The 23,280-nt window shown below is 30.9% G+C and overlaps 1 protein-coding gene across 2 annotated transcripts in view; it reads left to right on the top strand.

Moving 5' to 3' along the window:
• Positions 1–268: 268 nt before the first annotated feature.
• The window catches only part of LOC113515975 (probable G-protein coupled receptor CG31760), a 56,842-nt gene continuing 33,830 nt past the window's right edge, over positions 269–23,280 (top strand). Inside the window, exon 1 of one of the 2 annotated variants that reach the window (XM_026900286.3) lies at positions 269–628. The gene's annotated coding sequence lies outside the window, so the exon portion shown is untranslated. Of the gene's footprint in view, positions 629–4,411; positions 4,649–23,280 lie in introns of those variants that run through there. The other variant, XM_031908765.2, reaches the window with a different exon arrangement.

The following is a 23,280-nucleotide window of genomic DNA, read 5'->3' as shown; positions in this document are numbered from 1 at the left end:
AAGAAAATTATATTAATCAAAACAAATTCTTGGGCGTTTACATAAATTCCAAAAGTCTAAAGCGACAGTCACCGTGGGTATGTATTTCTGGGAAATGTCCTTTTTCACATTATAATGAATTATCGTTTCTCATTGAGCTTTCGCTGGTGGTCGGTTATCGTCGCTCGACTTCGGAAAATGTCGTATAAACTCGGTATAGAAAAAGAGGTACAGTGCGTAATCGTTTTGACCTCCTCTGATTCACGTCTGAGTCATTATGCGCGAGGGAGTCAGTATGCGCTTGAACCTTGCTCTATGTGTGTTTTTCATTGGAATCCCGGTCGAGGCTTTATATTTTCCCGTAGCTCCAACCCTCAGTCCTCTCGCTGTAGCGGAGAAAATTTCGCATTTCCACCGAGTCTCCACCGGCTACGCAATTTCATGTGGAATGATTAAGTAACCATTCTTAAATCGGTCCATATCAAGCTAAGAGTGTTGTAAAAAAGAGTCCGTGTACATTATTGGTGACAGTGTGGTTTTTTATGTCCATTTCTTTGAAAGTTTTATAATTGACGATTCGTGGCTGGGTGTATGAATTCGTCATTTTGCAGTTATTCATGCTGAAGAGGCTGTTAGTAGTTTAAGCGCCGTGAGTACCTTTCATTATTTTTAATAAACGTGTTTAGGGTCTTATTTTATTTTATAAAAATATTACGACAGAAGACTTCGGTGTGTAATGGGTTAAAGGTTATGACCCTTAACCCGCAATTGAAGAATAGACCTTTTATAAAGAAATTAAGAGGCAATGTAAAACATTCAATACCTAATTTATTTTATAAATAAAGATATATAAAGAGATTGTAATAATTTAATACAAATATAGATCATTAAATAATGGAATTTATTGAAATGCCTGACCTGTACTATATTATATTTATTTCCTTTGAATTAAGATCGGTGCTATTATTCATGTTTTAGTCTATTAAGTATTATTATTATAATTTATATATATTGTTAACCTAAAGCTTAATATATTACTTTATATTTTTCTGGATATAGACAGAAGATATGTGTACTTATTTCTAGCATTTTTTTATTAATTTCTTTCAACAAAATATATTCTTAATTAATTTAATAAAATATAATTTTCGTGAATCATACTTTATCATAAATATTTATTTAGTTGGGTATGTATTTAACTTCAATCTGAAATTAGTCGGACTACTCTGAAGATAAATAATGCTATTATTATAAACGTGAAGTAATTTTTGTATGATAATTAAATGTTTCTTAATCAATTACGCATAAACGGGTGAATGGTTTTGAATAAAATTTGATACATTAGTAGATTATATACCTAACATAACATACAAGATATTTTATAAATTTGCCGCGTACTGATACGCAATCAACGTGAAATGTACGCAATCAAACACGTCACATTATATAAATAATTAAAAAAGCATAATTAGAGATTAAGTTAAATACCTAACATAATTGGTTAGTTTACTAATAACTTTGTTAAACAAAAATTAAAAAGGTGTCTTACTTCTAAAATTATTTTACAGTAATCACATTAAGTGACTAAACAGTATCAAGTAACATTTCAATTGAAAATTTAATATTTTACCAAGCGACCAGCTTTTTTGTTAAATCTTTTAGATTATTAGATTCCTGAAAAGCGACGACGTCGAAAGAAAATGCAGCAAAGAAAATAATGGAATCGCTTTAACCTAAAGTGAGCATTTAATACGGTTTCTATATTATAAAGGCTAAGCTAAAAATATAACAAGAGGGATAGATTTATTGATTTTTTTTTGTTCCCGTATTAGTTGAGACTTCGGTTCGATTGAGGTATTTATCTACTCATATTATAGGTTATAACTGATTATCTATCTGGTAGACATAATCAATATTTAGTGATGTATATTAACATTAATAGCAGTAATATGATAAACTAGCTTTTACAAGCGACTTACAATGCTTAGATTTTGGAGGTAGGAATACCAATGAGATTAACTACTTTTAGATTGCGTATCAAGATAATACATACACCAGATTTTAAGATTGGCTTTTAGGAATCATCATCATCTCAGACATTATCTGTCTACTGCTGAACGTAGGCCTCCCCCATAGACTGCCATAAGGAATGATCTTAAGCCACCTGCATCCACTGATTCCCTGCTATGCATTTGAGGTCGTCACTCCATCTAGTGAGGGGTGGATCTACACTGCAAATGCCCATAAGGGATCGCCAATCAAGAATATCTATTCTCCATCTGTTGTCAGTTCTTTGAGCTATGTGTCCAGCCTATTGTCACTTCAGTTTGCTTATTCTTTGTGCTATATCAGTCACTTTGGTTCTTTTACGGGTATTTTTATTTCCGAAACTATCACTTCAAACATAGCCCTCTCCATAGCTAACTGAGCAGTTTGAAGTTTTGGATACAGGCAACCCCGTAGGACCATGTTTTAGTATTATAGTCATCACTATTTAGTGATAAAATAAGTTATAATTTAAATTGCAGTAGGTAGAATGAGATAATAATAGATATAATTGTTGTAGGTAGATCAGGTGGTTCAATGCTTAGGTACATTATTACCATGTCACGAACAGAGGCTTAACTGAAGGTCTCTTAATGGAATCTGTCCACTACTTTAGATTCTATTTAAAAAACCAGGCACCTAGGTATTTGATGCACGTTTTTCTGTTTTGTAGTCTTACCTACTTTATCATTGGCTTAGGTACATCCTACATATTATTCTAAAATTATCATGAAGTGTATTATATTATGTACATAACATTTGGCATTCCATTGTTTCTGTCTACCCTACAGGTAATATAATACTATGATTTACGATTGTAAGAATACTCAAATGTTTGTTCCGCAATCACGGCTAGATATTACTGAGCAGATATGAATGAAATTTTATACACAGATTACATCCTTAATGATTCCGTAGATTGTCATAAAATTTAGTAACATCTTTATTCTTATTGAAATATTTAAGTAATGAAACGGGCATGTAAACAAAGTCACGCGTAAATATTAGTGATAAGGATCAAGTGTCAGTAAACAATTCCATTATCGTAGGAAAATAAAAATGAATAACGCAAAATATATCCCTCAGATTATATCTTAATATCTCAATATAGCTAAGTATCCTTCAAATGAAGATAAAATCAGTAGACCTCCACACGAAAACCATTATTATTCTTTATCCTTAATACATACATTGGATTAAATAAATTATATTATTTTTGTAGTTCTATACCAGAGAGAAACTCTATTACCTATTGTATAAATATTAACTGTTTGTCGTATTTCGTTTAGATGCTTTCCTAGTTTCTAAACATTGAAACTTTAAAGTTCACACATAATTTACTACTACTCAAAAGTCTTTTTGAAGGTTCGTCCAACCATATACATACATTTTAATGACGTTTCTACTGTTCCGGAAACTGCTCCGGAAAACCAATTAGAAAGAAATTTTGTTAATTTGTATTGTTTCATCCAACTTTAGTGACAGGATAGTTTTAAATCAGATAAGAATAAATGAACATTTTAGGTGACGATAGGGGGGTAAAATAACGTCTATGGAGTCAGACAGTTATTTGTTTCTTTTTTTTAATGACGCCAACAATCTAGTATAAATCCCATTTAATTATAAAATGTGCGCTAGTGATCACTAGCAAAACTACAACTAGGTACCTTTCCTGATAAAATACAAAATATTATATAGGTATTCTAAATGCAACTTATCATCTCTCTCTATATATTATATACACTTAGATATCTGTCTAGTTTAGATAACCAATGCAATTGCAACAATGGAGTAGCCATTGAAGCCATTCAATATTAGGTAGGTATTTACAATGACCAAGTTCAAATCAATTTACTAGATTGAACGAATGAATCACTCGCTAAATTAAACAATATGGTCTCATTTCAGACAACAATTATTCATACGTGAACCGACCTACAGCAAGTGTGACACAATTAAAACGAATATTTACAAAAAACGGATTGAAGGCCATAAGTGTCGGACGAAACTGACAAAAATACGGCGATTTTCGGGTTAAATCCGTTCTTAGTCTTCTGAAAGGTATAAAATCATACAACATACAACGAATTATAATTTTATAGAGGAAATCGCATGAAGAATGACCTGACATAATATGTTAGTAACATTGAGAGCTGGAGACCGAAAACTAGAATTCTGGTTCAAACAATTCCTTAGGGAGCAATCATGTTTTTGAATAGTGTTTCACTGATATAACATTACATTAAAAAGGTTCGTAGGAAATGTTAAGTTTCTATGGGAAATTACAACGCAGAGCATATTTCAATCATATTACTTCCCCTCCCGCCGTTAACGCGTTGTTATGGTTATTTATTTATAGGAATCTGCTGCAGAATGAAAACATTACCGAACGGCGTCGTCATTTGGGCGTGCACTCAAGCTATAGGTTGTGTGAATATACGCTTCTCTGAACAATATTCCATAGGTACAAGGACTAACGGACCTACTAATTAAATAAAACACGCTCGAACGAACATCTAAGCTTAAAGCAAAATATAGCCGGCAATGATACGAGAAAACAGCCGGATAATGAGGAAAACAACAAAACAACACAGTTATTATCCATAACAGGAAAAATATTAAGGTAGGTACCTGTAGATATTAATTTTGTAAATGAATATTTGAAACTACAATGTTGTTAGATATAAAAATTGACTTTACGGCCCTTGTGAAGCAAACAGAGTCGTAACGTAAACTGACTACAGTATGAAAATCATATAAGTAACTAGTTACGGCCACAATTTCGTCTGACTGAGATAAAACGTAGCCTATGTCCTACTCCTTTTCAAATTATTATGATAATAATTTATTTAAAACACATTTCCGCATCAAATACGTTTAATAGTATTGATCTTGACAGAACTAGAATCAATACGAACCGTAAATTGACATGACATTACATTTTGTAATAATGACAGTGACAACTGACACTATTGTCAGTTGTTTTTATTCTATAATTAAGAACAAGGAATTACATTGTTCTTAGTTCTATAATAAAGAATGAAACTACAGATCAAGAATGCTTACGCATAACATAGATGTTATAACGTTAAACCTAAGAACAAGGAAATCTTTGCGTCAAATAGCCCACCTGACACAAATATTACTCGAATATCTTTCTGACGCGTCCAGATTCGCACTTTCACAATTATATTACTGTATCTATTTTAATAAAACGGATTGAAAATATTTACAAATAAATAATTGATCTCATTAATATTACAGTCTGTTGAAGTCCAATAGTAAAATATAATATAATATAAATAAAAAATTTATATATTTATTGAACGTTTCGATTTATTACTAATTTCATTTAAAGTGTGTCTGTTATGATTGCAATAAAAATTAGTTACTTTCTGTTTAAGTTTTAATGAAAAAAAATTATTTATTCAAACATGCTTAAATCTAAGTTTACTCGAATATAAATATTACTTTTTTTATAATATTTATAAATATTTATCTTATTATATCTTATCTATAATATATAAATAGATAATAAAGATATTTTTATTAGTTAATTTTAATAAAAAATATTTGATGGCCCTTCCTTTTCTCTGTTTGTATAAAAAATAAAACAAAAGTAGATATAAACGTATTGAATGCTAATTATTTTCTTATGTTAAGATGAATCTCCTTAGCTACACAGATGTCGAGATTCCCAAGAGGTTAACAGAAAATTTCCTCTCTATGATTAACTTTTATGCGAAGCCAGCAGATTCAATTATAATAATTTATTCTGTCCGAATCGATACATTGCTTTATAACTTTGGACTGAAACACAACTAGCTGTATCCCGCGGTTTCACCCACGTGACAAATATCTTACCTATATGTTAAGTTAGGATATAAGTTATCCGTAAACCAAATTCCATTCAAATTCATTAAACAGTTTTATCGTGAGAGAGTAACAAATATTTATCCATTTAAATACCCACACGAACCTTCGCATTTTTAATAGTATTATTACGAGTACAATTCCATTAGAGAGAAAAAATAATTTCTTTCAGTATTATTTTTAATTTTTATATTAAATTATGATTGCTTGACAATGATATTTTATTATAAATAAACATAATAAAAATATATTCAAGTTGTCTTTTTTATTTATAAATTATGTTTAAAAAGTAAGCACTTAATAGGTAAGTTTTATTTCTTTATATCACAAAGATAGCAAACTAGCATACAACCGTATATATATGTTAGTATATAAGACTTAAATATGGGTTTAAGTACATTTATCTCTATTGAGAAATTTTATAATCAAAAAAGTCATGAAAAATGTAGAGAGCAATTTCACTTAGTTAATGTTTTATCACGACAAACATTTTTAGGATTCTGTACCAAAAGGCACAAAAGAACCGTTATATGCGACTTTATCCATCCGTCCCGTTGTCCGTTAGTCATAGCGTTATTAATAACTGTTGTAGGTAAGATACAGATTTGAGTGAAATTTGGCAAATAAACGGACGACATTTTGGTTTTATACGAGTATATAAATTATTTTTATCCTAATTTGGGTGAGTAAATCCATAACTTGTACCTAGTTTCTTATAAGTGAAAGAGAGTATTGTTCTTTCAGTAAATCATTACTAATATCTTATTAATATTGTAAATGTGAAATTTTGGAGGGATGGATAGACAAACGGACAGACGGACGGATGGATCGATGGACGGATGGAGGGATGGATAAATATTTGTTAGTCTTTCACGCAAAAGTTATAGAATAATTTTGAATAAAATTGAGTACATGGGTACCTTATATTCTATTTAGCACATAGAATAAGTACAAAATGTTCTTGCAGAAAAACCCGCGATATACAGTTATAAATATGTAAGAGAGTTTGTTACTTCTTAAAGCCTAATGGGTTATTTAGTCATTCTTAAATTTTGTTTACACGTACTATATGAAATGAAGGAGAGGCAACTTTTTTTATTTTAATGTCTCAATCACGTGGACACAATCGCAGATATTCAATATCGCAGGGTATTACATCAAAAATTAACGAGGATTCCCAAGTAAAAATTTTATTTATTATTTTATAATCGCCTAGTTTCCTTATTCAAATAATTATATGAATTTTGTCGTGACAAATTCCAACTCCATTATATACTGCCATAAGGACTGCTTTTTACTTCCTTTATTTCTATTCTTACGTTATAATTCTCACGTAGGTGATCTTTCTAAAGTGTCTCTGCAGAGCAAAGAGAATAAGAATGTTATTAGAACCCAATGGTGTGAAAGGCAAAGCCGAATTCCCTGCTGACGTCTACTGCGCTGTAATGTATTGAATCTAAGCTCAGATCGTGCTTACTCGACAATAGTCCACTTATACTCGTAGCTATAAATAAAAAGTAAATAGAATGTAGTAGGCGATTCTATTGCCAATCAAATAATACGAGATTATTTTATTATTTAATTCCTTATTTGCTAAATTGGAAAACTATTATTCAAATTGTAATGATAAACATGCTAACTAGCCACTTGATGCAAAATAGTTACCATCGTCCATAGATATGAACGACATCAAGTATATCACTAAATACACTGTGATATGCATACCTACGCCTTTACTGATATTATGAAGTCTCTGTACTTACTAATTTACTTGATATTTTTAATCCAAGAATAAATTTAATTTACCTCGAGCAGTTGAAAAGTTGTCTCTTTTCTTTCAGAAGAATTTTAAACAAGTAAACTTTATTTCACCAAAAACGCGATAAAGTAATTTGAGATAAACGTAGCAATAAATCCTTTAGAATAAAAGGAAAATTATACAAAAAACAAAAAAACGCAGAACAACCTCCTTTTTTGGACGAAATAATATAATTGACAAAATACACTGTTATTATATTGGATTTAATAAAAAATAAAATTTAATTTAAAAAAATTGGATAAAAAATTTAAAAGATTACTATTCATTTTATAAATTAAGGATAGTACCTGCGATTTTGGTGTCACTTTATATAAATAACATACAAACGGGAGGGAAACAAACCACTTTGACGTATTTTCCAATGTCGCGTAAGGGACAAAGGGCGTCCAGAATGGTCTTCCATTACGATTATTTACAATCGATCTTATGCTACGCGGTTCACCTCGCTCCCTTCTTCTAGGACCGTGTATCGCTCAATGAGTTTTTTATTTATAATATCTTTTAGTGTCACTGGATTTGCCGCTTTACTTAGGTTTATTTTATATTAATGAAATACCTTACATTTAGGTAATAATTATGTAAAGAATTGACAAACAAAAAGCCAAGATTAAAAGCAAGTTTGCAAGTTTTTGTTTTACCTCGTCATCATCATCATCATCATATCAGCAGTTATCTGCCTACTGCAGAACATAGGCCGTCCCATAAAATATCATAAGAAACGGGGCTATTTCCTATGGCAGTTTACTATTATTACGATTTTTACCTCATGGTGTATTTAAATTCGTTAATAAACTTTGCATGAGATTAATTGGAAACCTTCATTTCAGACTATCTCCGACAGACAGCAGTAAACATTTCAAAATAATTTACATGTGAAATGCCCGCCTAATGAAGTTTATTCCTTCGTCATCATAAGGCCTTTCAGTGGCATACCTATATTTAAACTCATAAATATTTTAACATACCGGTCCTTTGATAAGTAGGACAAAGACATCACAAACGTCACTTTGTAATGCGGGCACGGAAACTGATGGCACCTGTACCTATCGTATCTCTTCATATAAGACTTTGAAGTATAGTATCTAAACATTATTGTTCCTTGATGCGTAGGTGGCGTAGCAAAAATAATGGTTAGATAGATATGTATATTTAAAAACAATTTGATACACCTACGTTACTGTATGCCGTGTGAGTCCGGCATAGAATGGGCCATCCCTTATATTCTCGTGAGTGTTGCCTCTTGGCGACTAAGGAAACTTCATGGTCAAGGGATGAGTAGCAGCATCACTTTTAAAACATTATCAAAGACTAATTGTGGTTGCCAACTTGCCTGCCAAGCGTGGCAAAACCTACCTTATAGGGTAGACTATGTTCAACAGTTGACAGTTAACGGCTGACATAATGATGATGATGTCACAAAAACCTGACCAACTTAATTATATTTAGAACATACCAACTAGAATGCTAACAGGCTAAAAAACAAGCTAACGGCCCACCTGCTGGAAATTGGTAAACGTTGCAGTAACCTACACGAACAGCACCATAATCACAAGGATATGTATGTGCTGGTATAAATAATATTAATTTAATAAGATAACCTGGCAAATGTTATTTTCCCTTGATTGCCACCCGCTATTTACAAAATTTTATTAAAATTAGATCAGCTATTTCTGAAATTGGTGTGAATGGCATGGAATTTTTATTATACGTTCTAACTTTTTTCCTGCGGGGGAAAAGGATTGTTAGTAATGGGGAGATTAGTCCACATTTCTATCAATATACCCTATCAGGTCGACCTCCACGTGGTTTCCCCTTGAAATCATCATGTGTAATTTATCGTTAAATTCGTCACGGTGGACTAACTGATCAGCCTTTTCATCCTCACCAATCATCCCTCACTGGTATATACCCGCCAGTATATACCGATAGCGCAGGCGGGGTTACCATTCCATTGTCATCCATTAAAAAAACTTTTCCTGCTACTTTATATACGTGGATTTTAAAAGTAGTATAATCAATTAAATGTACTAGACTACTTCTATGTGGCGTGATACCAATTTATACGTATATACCAATTTATTAATAAGATCTTCAGTAATATAGCTATGTAAACCCCAACCAATTTGATGTAGTTGGTGTAGCTTTTGCGTGATACCGGAACAAACTTCCAGACAGGCAGATAGGCGAACAAAATATATACGTTTTTATCTCTCATGTACAGACATTGTCTAGTAACAATTTTATTATATAAGTAAAATTAAAATTCTAAACGTTCTTCTGTATTAGAAACAGATCTCTCCAATTAGTCAGTGTTAAAATAGATTTTCGGGATCACTCCACAATGAATTTCTAAAATAAAAGTATGGTCTTATTTATAATGCAGAACAACTGGAAAACAACTGTGGAGTGGAGTTATGAGAAAAGTTTCTTCCGCCGCAACTGTGTCGGAAAGAGTTTACGAATGACGAAACAACGGATTTAAAAATACAGCTTTAATTTAAACTTTTTTATTAATCTACTATTTTCAGAAATATTTGACAAGTTTTCAAATTGCTAGTAATTAACTGACTTGTAAAAATTTCTTGTTTTGTTATTTGAAATAGAGCCTAATATAGCAAAAAATATCTACCTACATATTAGAGCAAACAGACAGGAATCGATATGTCCAACCACGTCCACGTGACGACGAATAACACTTTGCAGTAGTACAGTGCATTGATGACGAAAAAATGACAAAAAATCTCCTCCCCCCACTCAAACTAGATCCGGCTCTGTACATATAAGATTCTCCCCAAAAAGTAGTACAGTATTACCACGTTGATCAAATGGTTTGATAATTATTATTAATAATAAAGTAGTGTGAGTAACTACAGGCTTGGAGTGATTCCTTATGGCAATCTACAGGGGAAATCTAAGTTCAACAGTGAATAGATAATGGCTGATGATGATGATAAATAGTATAAAGATTATATTTAAAGCCTTCCCGTCCATCAAAAGTCCGCTGTGTGCAATGTCCCAACCGCCCTCGCTCCCTGAAAATGCGGCTCGTCTCAACCCACTATGCATAATTCAATGGCCATTATTATGTAAATATACATAGTCCCGTAACTGAGAAAAAGCAATCTTATTCTCCCTGTCGTCTACAAATATACAAGCACACGTTTCAAATTCATTCTCAAGTTTTTCTATGCTGTGATTCGTTTACGATTACAAATTTCAATATTCTAAGATGAGTGGTTCGCATTTATTTTCATTCCAAAATCCTTACGAGATATATAGAGATAACAAAGTAATACTATTGTTGCATACATGTTTTGAATAATATCTACTTTCTTAGTTTCTACTAGTAACAATACAGTTTTTACAAATACCTTTTTTAGAAATAACTAAGAAATGTACCAGAAAGAACGTAACTACCTAACAATGATATGTTGAACATTTTAACAACTTTAATTGAACAACTTTATCCAAAAAACACTGCATGAACATAAAAATAACTTCTGAACGTTCTTATGAACCTTATTATAAGTAAATCTTGTGAATGTGCGGTTTTGAAACTTTGTAAAAGTCATTCCTTTTGATTTATTCAAACACATTTATGTAGTTACAACATTAATGAATAACAGAAAAAAGTACCTACCTATCTAAAACATTAATGAAAGTAATCTAAAAACGAAGAAGACTTACAAATATTTTTTTCCAAAAACAACTATATATTAATAATTTCTAAAAATACTACCCCTATTAAATTGAATAACTACAAAATGAGTCTTCCTACCGTGAAAGCTTTCCGCGTATGAAGTCTGAAACCATACTTTAGTAAAACAATAAGCGATCGGGCTTTCAAACATTCACAAGAAAGGTGAGCCCTTATGTGGAAAATCTCGGAAGGATCGGATTACTGGTCTAATAGAGGTCTGAAGGCTTCCATATCCGCAACCCTCACCCGAATCTCAAATTCTCAATAATGAAATAAATTGTAAGGTACCTACCATAACATCCAGATGGCAAGACATTTCTTGGAAATTGGGTAACTAAGGGAAGAGATTATTAATAATGGGTTCTAACGACCCTATTGTTAACAATTTATTTTTCAAGTCGACCTCCACGTAGTGCCCCATGGAAACCATCGTGATTAATTCTTGACTAATTCGTCGCGATAGACTAATTGACCTGCTTTAATCTTCACCTGTCATCTCTCATTGACCCGCTAGCGTATACTGATAACGCAACCAGATTTATCATTCCAGTTTGATCCATTAAAAAATTCGACACCTACTACTAACGTTTTATTCTAAATTGATTTAGCACTAATTAATATACATGCCATATAATAACCCTCATTATCTAAAATGACTATTATCTATCAGCAGTTTATAATTTGTGATTATAAACAGTTCTTATTATTTATATATTCTACTATATGTAAATATAGTTGGTTGGTATGGTTTATGGTTATATAGATTATAGTACTTCGAAATGTTTATTTATTAAACTTTAATATAGTTAGTAAATGTAAAAAATGTACTAAACTTATTAGATTAATAAAAATAATTATGTAAATAGATATAAAATTGGAATACTAGAATTAAACAAATGAAAACGTCTTATTTCCTATTTTAGTAATATAATGAAATGGTATTAAACGTTGTCTGTACAAAGAAAGTATTTAAACAAAAATACATGAGGGATCTTAATAAAAGCAGACTTAGTAATAGCAACCATTTCTGCCTGTACGTTTGTGCTCACATCTCGCAAAAATGATTGGACCAAATTGGATACGATTTTCACAATTGGATTTTTGAAAATCTAATCTTGCTACACCATCCAAAAGTGGTATATTCAAATGGTTTTCTATTTGTTTTTTTATTCAATCCACGCGTAAGAAAAAGTGGGTAAAAAATAGTTTTCATATAAACAGATGGTCTATATATAGAATAAAATTAAAATCATGATAAATGCTATAGAATATATTAGGACAGATTTTTTATAAATTTAATAAAAAAAAAACAGTTTCTTATACTATCTCAACAATTGTATGCGTCATGTTATTACAGAGGCTCGAAATTTTTTGCTGTTTTCTCGATTCGTATTTCTTTGACGAAAATGTTCGGCTAACGATTCCGATTTCACTCTGTATAAGAATTTCTTGTCTTACCGAACAAATTGCTTGGCTAATATTAAACAGATGTTGCCTGGTTGCCTTGCTCGTGACCGTTATTTGTAAGTCGAAACATGCGTATATTCAACTTTTAATATTCAGTATAATTTATTTGTTGTTTATATAAATAAAAATGGAATAATAATAATATTAGATGTGATTTTTTAATATTATTCACTTAGGTAGCAGTTTTGTTTGCATGGCTGTGTTTCGGTTTGAAGGGTGGGTGGGTGAAGTGAATTTACTGTGTACAAAGGAATAACACCTGAGTCCTCAGGAATGGCAACACATGGGGGGTATCATAGGCGAAACAGTATACTCTGTTATGTCCACGGTACTGCTCATGTCTGTAGGCTACAGTTACCACTTTCCATCAGGTGGACCGTCAGCTTGTTTGCCATTCTAAGTTGTATAAAAAAAAGGTTAAAATCAAAAGTACACATAAATTATTTTGTATAAAAATTATCCTACATTATTATTTTTATTATTATTTTTATATGTAGTCCATCAGTGTATCAAATTTCATTAAAGTCCACTCAGAATCACTTAAGCATGATTGATTAAGTACACATAATAGTACCTATTACCAATACCCGAGGATACAAACATATTTATACTATAGGGATTCTTCTCAATTTGTCTGTATTTTTGAGCCACCGATACTTATTGAAATGTATAGGTTTTATTTTTTATACTGACCAGTATTAATTTTGTGATAACTGAAAATGCTTTATTGAATTGACTTTTTGTAGAAAAAAAAAGTTGCTTGTTGAAAAGCAAAATTTCCTTGTCCACATAAAATAAATTGTCAACATCTAAATTACCAGGCAATACGAAATCACTTAAATTTCAGAAACTAATTATTATAATAACTAATAAATTAATCAATATTGATAAAAAAAATTAAAATATATTTTTTCAACGTATTATAAGTCAATAAAAAATTGCATTATGCACAGTGATTCTTACAGTATTGTTTATGTTGTAGTTAGCGTTTAGCCTTTACTCCGCATCAATTATACTGTTATCTTATCATTGCCAGTAGTAGGAAAATAATCGATTCTTGATAATTATATATTGAAAAAGTATACATATTTATATGAAAACCTTTCCTATATATTTATGTATGCATACATACATATATATACATCTCTGTTTTTTTTGATTGATGAAAATGGAATGATAACCCCGCCTGCGCTAACGAGATACGCTGGCGGAGCACCAGTGAATCGGTGATCGATGAAAATGAAAACCAGGCCAGTCAGCCCATCATGATGAATTCATCAGGAATTAACCATGATAGTTTCCAGGGGGAACCACGAGGAGGTCGACCTGGTTGGGTATATTGCTAGCAATGGGATTTTTAGTCTCCATTACTAACAATCCCTTTCCCCCCCAAACAGCTCTGTTTGACTGTTAGAGAACGCCATCAGGTGTTATGTCCGCTATATGTGCCTATGTTATGTACAGTTAAATAAGCAAAATATTTTTTTACAAAAATTCCATGATACTGTGTTTGTTCACGCTAATCTCTGAAACTGCTTAATCGTTTTTAATGAAATTTGCAAATATACGTATGTAAGTAGTCTTTGTTTCAACTTGAGTGATAGGATAGTTTATGACAATAAGAAAAAATTGACTTTTTAGACTTTTACCAGTTATGTATCATGCCTTCACTCACTTGAATCAATACGAGTACATAAAGTATCCTATGTGCTAAGTTAGGATATAACCTACCCGTGTACTAAATTTCCTACAAATCCGTTCAATAGATAGTTTTTTATCGTTAAAGAGTAATAAACAGCCATCCATTCATAGTTACAAACTTTCACATTTATCAGATTAATAGGATTTGTTTTTGCAAAGTTGTTTAAACATTTACGTCCTTGTATGTTTATTACTCTGTAACTATTGGCCGCGTGGTCCCGGAATAGGCCACCCCTTCCTTTCCCGTGAGTGTCTTAAGAGGCGACTAATGGAGGGCGAGGGATGGGCAGCAGCGCCCCTTGTAAAACTTCTCTAAAGCCTAACTGCGTTTGCCAATCCGCCTGCCAAGCGTGGCAACTAATGGTAAATCTCCCATGGAGAAGGCTTATTTTCAGTAGTGGACGATAATGATGGCTGCTAATGCTGATGAAAGGCTGATATGATGATGTTGGTAACAAATACCTCAATGAGATTGAATAGATAATCATTTTTTATATCATCCGACTCGTGTCTCGAGGAAGCAATTCGTTTGCTTTTGTTACAAAATTTCGATATAGAATTCTTGAGGCGGAGTTTTCATATTATATTGCGAAATATCTGCTTGACGAAACAATTTTTCTTATAAATATATCATAGAGACTACCAAGCAAACTTGGTGATTACAATAATATATTACGGAGTACACCACCGTTATGAAATTGAAAGGTTTCCTCTTTTATTACAGGAGAAATAAAACAAAGTTCCAAACAATTTCGGGGAAAATAAATAAACCATAATACATTAACTGGATCAAACAAAGATATCGTGTGTAATAAGAAATCACACATGATATAAATGGAGGCTAAACTCAGATTCGAGCAATTATTCTGAATGTGCTTTAAACCAGAGCAGAATACTCAAGCACAAGGTAGCGAGGCAATATCCCTCACAGCACTACCGGTGTTGCCAATCGAGTATTTCTTATACTCAGATGAATTATTATCATCCATATATATATATATATATATATATATAGATTATATATATACACATATATATATATATATGACAAATTATCTAAACTGTTGTGTACTAACCATCTTAAGACACAAATACTGTTCCTTTAGTTAAAAATCTGACAAATCCTAATAAAGTCTATTTATTATATCCTAAACAGAAAAAATACTTACGTAAAATAAAATATAAACTTTTTTTGGCGTCCAACTAAAAATAAGATTATTAAGGAAATGTTATTTCTATTACTATTGTTAAATATATTGAGCTAGTAGCAATTTTTAGAAAAGAGCTAAATTAGAACTTGTTTTGCAATTTCATGGAACTATTCTTCCAGCGAAATTAAAATTTTTCACCAAACATCACTATGAGTCGAAAAACGATATAAAATTTTGAGCCTCTTTTATTAACTACTATCTACTAACATAGCGTGTTTAACTGTTGTTTGACTTGTATCATTCATCTAGCCGTTTGTTTTATTTTTATTAAACTTAGAATGGCAAACAAGCTGACGGCCCACCTGATGTAAAGTGGTAACCGTCGCCTATAGACATGAGCAGTACCATGGACATAACAGAGTACACTGTTTCGCCCATAATACCCCCCCATGCGTTGCCATTCCTGAGGACGTAGGTGTTATTCCTCTGTAGAGTACAGAACAGAAATTTACTGTCATTTGTGTTTGGAAAGAGAAAATGCGCAAAGGATTCAAAGAGTATTCTACTTGGTAATAAATTCACCAAGTAATTCTAATAAGGACAAACAGACGTGTTGCATGAGGAATATATTATGTTACCAGATAGACTGGCGCATAATTTAACGTTCTTCCGTTTGTCAAGGCTGTTGATGACTATCTAAATGAATACATTATACGATCTGCTAATGTTTTAATTCATATAGTGTTACTAAACTTTAAAAGTATCATAGACTTATGCTGTCATATCCTGCTTCTATACTTTATTTTGTTACCGGCTTATCATAAAAAAAAGTTAATCTTATGATAGACAGGTGTACAATATGTGTTTAAATGACTAACAAAAATAACCTCTGTGTGACCGGAACAATAAAAATCAACCTCACGTAACTATATTTTAAAACTAACAGAGTACCATAAAAGGGTCTATAATACCTACATATATCAAATATAAAAATACAGATATCTAAAAAAGGATGTCCAAATTGTCAGCAAAATCTGTTTATATTTAAATAAAAGAAGCTCTTTTTTATTATACAAAGTTTAGAGAGTGCACATTATATTTTAATGCAATAATTACCGTATAAACCTAGGTGTATCTTAGTCGCGCAAGCTCGACTTTCAATTCATGTCTAACGGTTCCAGATAGTCTCGAAGTACATGTAAGTTAATCTGGTTAATATTGCATTAAAAAAATCTGTCTTATTAAAAAAAGAAGGTATTTAAAGTAATAAATTTAATTTTATAGTTTGTAGAATTTGACACATAAAATTACAAATAAAAAAATATTTAATCAGTTTTGTTAAACATTGTTCAGATAAGCAAAATTTTAAATTATTTAAATTTAAGTAGAAATTAATAAAATATACATTGTAATATATCTGTAGGCATATTTTATTCATATTACGTTACTCAAAGAAAGTTGCTAAGTTCAAATGTACAAACTTTTATTTAAGAAACTAAAAGGGGACTGCTATTCTTTTGAAGAAAATCTGACCACGTCGAGTCATTGTGTGACCTAATTTTGTTGCCAACTTTTTCATTAATTTCTATAGGTAGCTTCGAAAGGCACTTACATGATATTTACATTAATTAAATTAACTTGTTCATAAAAGAAAACCCTAATGGATATTGTTGGTCCAACCCACCGCAATAGATAAAGTATATATAATACGTACATTGTTATTAGCTTACTACTAATGGATTAAATATGAGATGTACCTGCTATAATGATAAAACTATAGTAATGTTACATTACATACCTGTACAACACGTATAAATATTTGCTTATAACTTTGCACCGTCAATTATATTTTCTATTATTCCTGTCTACGATGTACTGGTAGATAACATTTTATGGTGTTAAGTCTTCCTTTTACACAATCTAGGTATGTTCTGTTATTTATTTATTATATTTATTTATTGAACTTATCATGTTATGATAAGTTCATAAACAAATATAGGTAATTATTATTCTTGGATTTCTTTCTTGAAGTTGTACTGTTTAATAAATTTTTACATATCTTTTGTCAATATACGCCTTGATCTATTAAATCGAAGGGTTTCGTCGGAGCGTTCCGATCCTGACCTAATTTAGTTGGCTCCATCTGGGCCATTACTTTTTCTCTGATTCTTCATAATGATATCATTCTTCACTCCGATATGGATAATGTAGTTTACATAACTTCGAACTGCGAAACATTTGATATTACTTTATACCTACCCTTATTCTGCGCGCATAGTATTTTATTGTATGTTACAGATAACGAATATGTTGCTACTATCTACAGTTTTAACTGTATTGAATAATATTATTGCAGTTATAGTAAATTTAATATTTATAATTAGTACTTTCATATAATTGACTGTTAAATCTTTAAGTTACAGTTTAAGTCCCTTTTTCGTATGGTTTTTATAACCTGTCTGCAATGAAATCAAACATATGAAAATACATAAATAGGTATCTTTGATTCATTTCCCGAAATTTTAAATCTTCAATTGTTAAAACTTTAATTTACAGTTTAAGTTACTTTTTTCATATAGTTTTAGTAACCTGTCACCCGCACCATACTGTAATGCATACGGTTGGGAAAATGCTATGACTACGGTATTATGTACATATAATCAATTTTTTTTTATTAAACTTGTTAATTTGTTACATTTGTCGTGGAATTATAATCTTATAACTGTAATATAACTTCAGTTATGAATTGAAATTATTTTATCTATATTTTCAGCAAAAGAGTCATCAGTCAGTACGCATTGTCGACATGACAGGACATTTCGAATTTTTCCTTATCTATTTTAACAGGGTATTTTAATCTTCGTAATGGTTTTATAACACTCAACCACTTAACCTAATTTGACTTTATCTTCTTTTAACGATTAAGATCTCAATACTGTATATATTCTTATTATTTTGTACCTACTTCCAAGATATTTAGTTATATTTGCTGTCTATTTATTTTATATTATAAACAATCTTTTTATAATACATAAATATCGTACAAGATATAATAACAATTATTATTTCAAACTAAGGCCTATATTTTGTTAGTAATACATGTGAGTGCAAATAATACCATTAATTGTTTATAACTCTGTTATCACACATATATCTAAATATAATACACTACATTATAATTTAATTACTATATAAAAAAAAAAAAAAAACAATTTCCAAAACCATATAAAATGAATGCAGCCTATTAAACTGATACAAAGTTTCTCACGAATGACTCCAAAACAAAAATTTTAAGCATAGAATTCAATAGCAAAGATATTTTGTTTATAAATTCAAATTCTTGCTGTTTAAATAGTCCGTAAATAATTTGTTGGGTGTTAAATGGAATGTAGTGAAAATATGCATAAATGTACGAGTATGTTATATCAAAATTGGTTAGGGGAATAGCGAAATACAGCGTTGAACCCTCTATTATATGAAGTTGCGTAGAATGCAAAGGTTTTTGGTTCTACCCGAATATGTTGCTTTGTCTGATGGATAAAAGGGGTAGGTATAAATATATATAGATATAGAGAAAGGGTTTTCTATTGAGGTAACGTAATAACTATTAAATGATTTAAACATGTGTAATTTGTAGTAGTATCCTTCACCTAGTACTCGTATTTCTATCATCAATCAACTATGCTTACACTAACATTATTATCATAGGGTGGGTGATATTTGTTTACCATCTCTTTAGTTATAATAGTGAAAAAAAAAATGTTCTGACATTTAATTTATAACTTATGTATATACATATAATTAAATATAATATAATTAGCTATTTATTAAGTGTGTCTTTTGTTAGAAAATTATTACAGTATTGTACACCGATTTAACCGCTAACATTGATGCTCTTTTCCACATTGGGTTTGCTAGAAGAAAAGTCTTACAGAGTTAACGTCGCCTTTGTACTTTTGCTTTCCAATATCATATTTCTTTATGTATTATTAAAGTCTTAAATGAAGTACAAATAAATACGTAATCAAACTATTATTTACACTGGTAATGAATTCCCGGTGTATATAACTATTACCTTATTATTTATTTTTTGGTTTCTAGCAGAATATATGTTCATTGTCGCTTCTGACACCAAATTCACGAATGGAAATATTTATTACTAGCTTTTATTTATAACTGAGATAATATATATTGATTGGCCGCGTGAATAAAAGCTTATATCCTTCTTTATCCTAAATAGTACGTTTATACTGTTCCCAATTTTATTACGATTAGTCTATTTGTCAAGACGCCGAGAGGTAAGATGGTAGGTACAAACTCACTTTCATATATATAATATTAGTAATGGCACATAGCTGTCATCTTATATTAGTTTTAGTTTTTAAATATATCGAACAGAATCATATCATGCTAAATATTATGTATGATATAGTAAAATTGTCATATTAACTACTTAACATACCTATGTGGAAACGGAATTACACGCACATTATATTGTTTTATACTAAACATATTGCGAATTAATTGTTTAGAAAAATAGAACAATGTAAATATATACAAATACAAAGTGATATATTAACATCGAACAACTCAGAGACATAGATGGAAAAACTATTTAATTTTGCCAGCGCTGCTCAAAAGAGATTGAAGTTCTATAAATTGTTTAAGTTTTCCAGCAACAGGAAATAGACTTCCGCGGTGGCTTCGTCATTTCCAATAAACGATTCGTGGCTATCTCCAAAATGAATTTAATACTCTCTTACCCAATCAATCACTTTTTTTGTTCGCCCAATTCACTCGTTTATAATTAAGATATTTGATTTATTTGTTATTCAAGTACATCTTTTTAATAATTCCGTCTCTTTTTTGACAAATTACCAACAAGATCACGCAAGATCTTCATCAATTATGAATAAAGAATTTTTTTTTCATTTATCTTTATATGTGTAATACTCGTAGGTAAGATAATATAATACGAGTATAGAAGTCATAACATCCAAATTTTGATATCCAATGTGGATCGGCACAATTTATTGTTAGTGATGTTAACTTTTTTTTAATTATTAATACTTCACCAAACATGTGAAGAGGCGAATACTGTAGATATTCCAAATTTACGAAACCAAATAAATTTATATACCTAGCGGGTAAGTATTCAGTATAAACCGTAGTGCATTGACTTCCGTGAGTGGATTAAAGATGTATAAATGAGTTACAGACGGGGGAAGTGATGCTGATGGCATTACTTATAGTATAGACAGTGGTTACAATTTTCCAACTGAACGAAGAACTGACAGTTTGCTGTATAACAAATATATTTAATGGAAATTAGTTCTTCGACGGAACAAGTCCTATTTTGTTTTGAGATGTCAATTGTTTATCGATTTATTAAAATCTATCTCTGTAGTCGGATTTAAAATGGAAATTTTGTTCGGGAAAAATGTATCCTTCATCTGCGCAAGTCGTAAACGCTTACTAAGCGTATATTGTTTCCTATATATTATTGACTATTACACCTATGCTTATTACCTACTAGTAAAGGTAGTAAAGAATTACAACAGATAATAACAGAATCGGCAATTTGGCATAGAATCCATTACTGAAGTTATTTTACGAATTAGTGTGATTTAATACTAAATACAACTATTTACTGCTTAAAAGAAGCGTGGGCTTAAATATCATTGACCTTTAGTAGTGGAACGTTTAAATAACAATTTTATGGAAGCGGTCTCGTCTAGGCTAAGTTCCACCCACTACATCCACTTTCGTTTTTCCTTTATTTAATTTAACGAGCTAAATAAATTATTCAAGTCAAGAGGACTTTTATTAAGTCGTTTAATTATTTTAGAAAGAGAGGTAAAGTGTCGCTATGAACACTGTTAAAGGGAAAAGGTAGTAAAAAAGTATGAACTTTTTGTTACCCGCAGCGTCGCTCACGATTGATTATTTGTATACAATTTCTGAATGAAGGAAATTCTCAATTCAAATGATATTTTTTGTGTTACAGAATTAAGTTAATCTATTTAAAAATCAATTTGTTAAATATATTACAACAATTGTTGAGGAAACAAACTCAAAGATTAGAACTAATACCTAACAAATTCGTAAATTTAATTCTGTTTTTAAAGCGTTTAAAGTAGATTACAGAAAAGGAATTGTTTCTTTTTACATGTAAAATATCTAATAAGAGACATAGGATGTTAGATTTCGTACTGGCTATTTATAAATGTTTAGTATATAGATGACAAAAAAATAAAGATGTTGTCATTAGAAAGTTCATAGAGCTGGTGTTTAATTTTTAGCACTGATTACAATTATTAATAATATATATGCGCCCTACAAATCCTCAATACCAATTTTTAAAATATGTAATACATTTTGCTTCGCAAAAAAAAAAACGAATTCATCACGTTTGGTGATAATTGTAGTCGTGAAATGTCGTAAATATATATTATACTTGTACATGACATATGATCGACAAGGCGTTTCGTAGATGCAAATAGATTTTAGTAGAAATAAATAATTTTAGGTAGCGGTTGGAGATAGTTAATATGGAAGCTTGTAGAACTTCTGATAATAATAGTAGTAGTCAATCCTTGAGTTTCGGCAGCCACACACGTACTAATGTAGTAGAATTAAACAAAATGTTAGAATTAACAACTAATCACAATAGTGACTAGATTTTAGTTTGCAATAAGCAACTCTCATCTCCAAAAATAAAAACGGTAACTTAAGAAGTCATCAAAAATAATTCAAGATGAATAAAGAAGTAAATCCAACCAAACCCAATAGACTCCAAAAAGATTTATCAAAATCGGCTCACAATTGATAACGTAATCGCGTAATACAACGTTGACGTAACATTACAAAAAATACAAACGTATTGAAAATTTCCTTCTGTTGGGAATCGCTTCAAAATGAAATAAAAGCAGGTAGGAAGGTACATCAGCCTTGCCTGTTTTCCCCCAAATCTGTAAAATGCGGCAACATCTAGAAGACGAGGGAATAATGTAAAAAAAATATCCAAATCGCGTTAGCTATTCCCAGATCCCATTTACTACAACAACGTAGTACCGTCGTTGGATCGTTTTATGAAATTCTTGAATGACTGACACTAGTCTTCTGACGTTGTTTGCTTCGGAAAAATATAGAATAGCTAGAAACACACGAAAAATGTAAGTTTATATATTATGTGTTTCAAACTAACAATGCTACATTTGTTTTCTTTATTTACATAATATATATCTATTAGATAATGCTGCGTATTTTAAAGTTTGCTAATGGTGTTTTTCATCATCGGAGTAAATTTAAAATGTCATACAAAGTTTGCCATCAATCAGATTCAAATTTACGATCTTTTTTTTTTATACCACTGAGGTGGCAAACAAGCATACGGCCCACCTGATGGTAAACGGTTACCATAGCCTATGAACGCCTGCAACACCAGAGGTATTACGCGCGTGTTGCCGACCCTGAAGAAACCTCTTTAACCCCCTTTTAAAGATTTTGAAGATCAGATTCAAATTTACGATCTTTGCAGTCAA

The sequence above is a fragment of the Galleria mellonella genome, unplaced genomic scaffold, assembly GCF_026898425.1.
Source record: "Galleria mellonella isolate WM207_F2 unplaced genomic scaffold, CSIRO_AGI_GalMel_v1 utg718, whole genome shotgun sequence".
NCBI lineage: Eukaryota > Metazoa > Arthropoda > Insecta > Lepidoptera > Pyralidae > Galleria > Galleria mellonella.
Note: the sequence above shows the minus strand (reverse complement) of the source record. Positions and strands in the feature narration are given on the sequence as shown.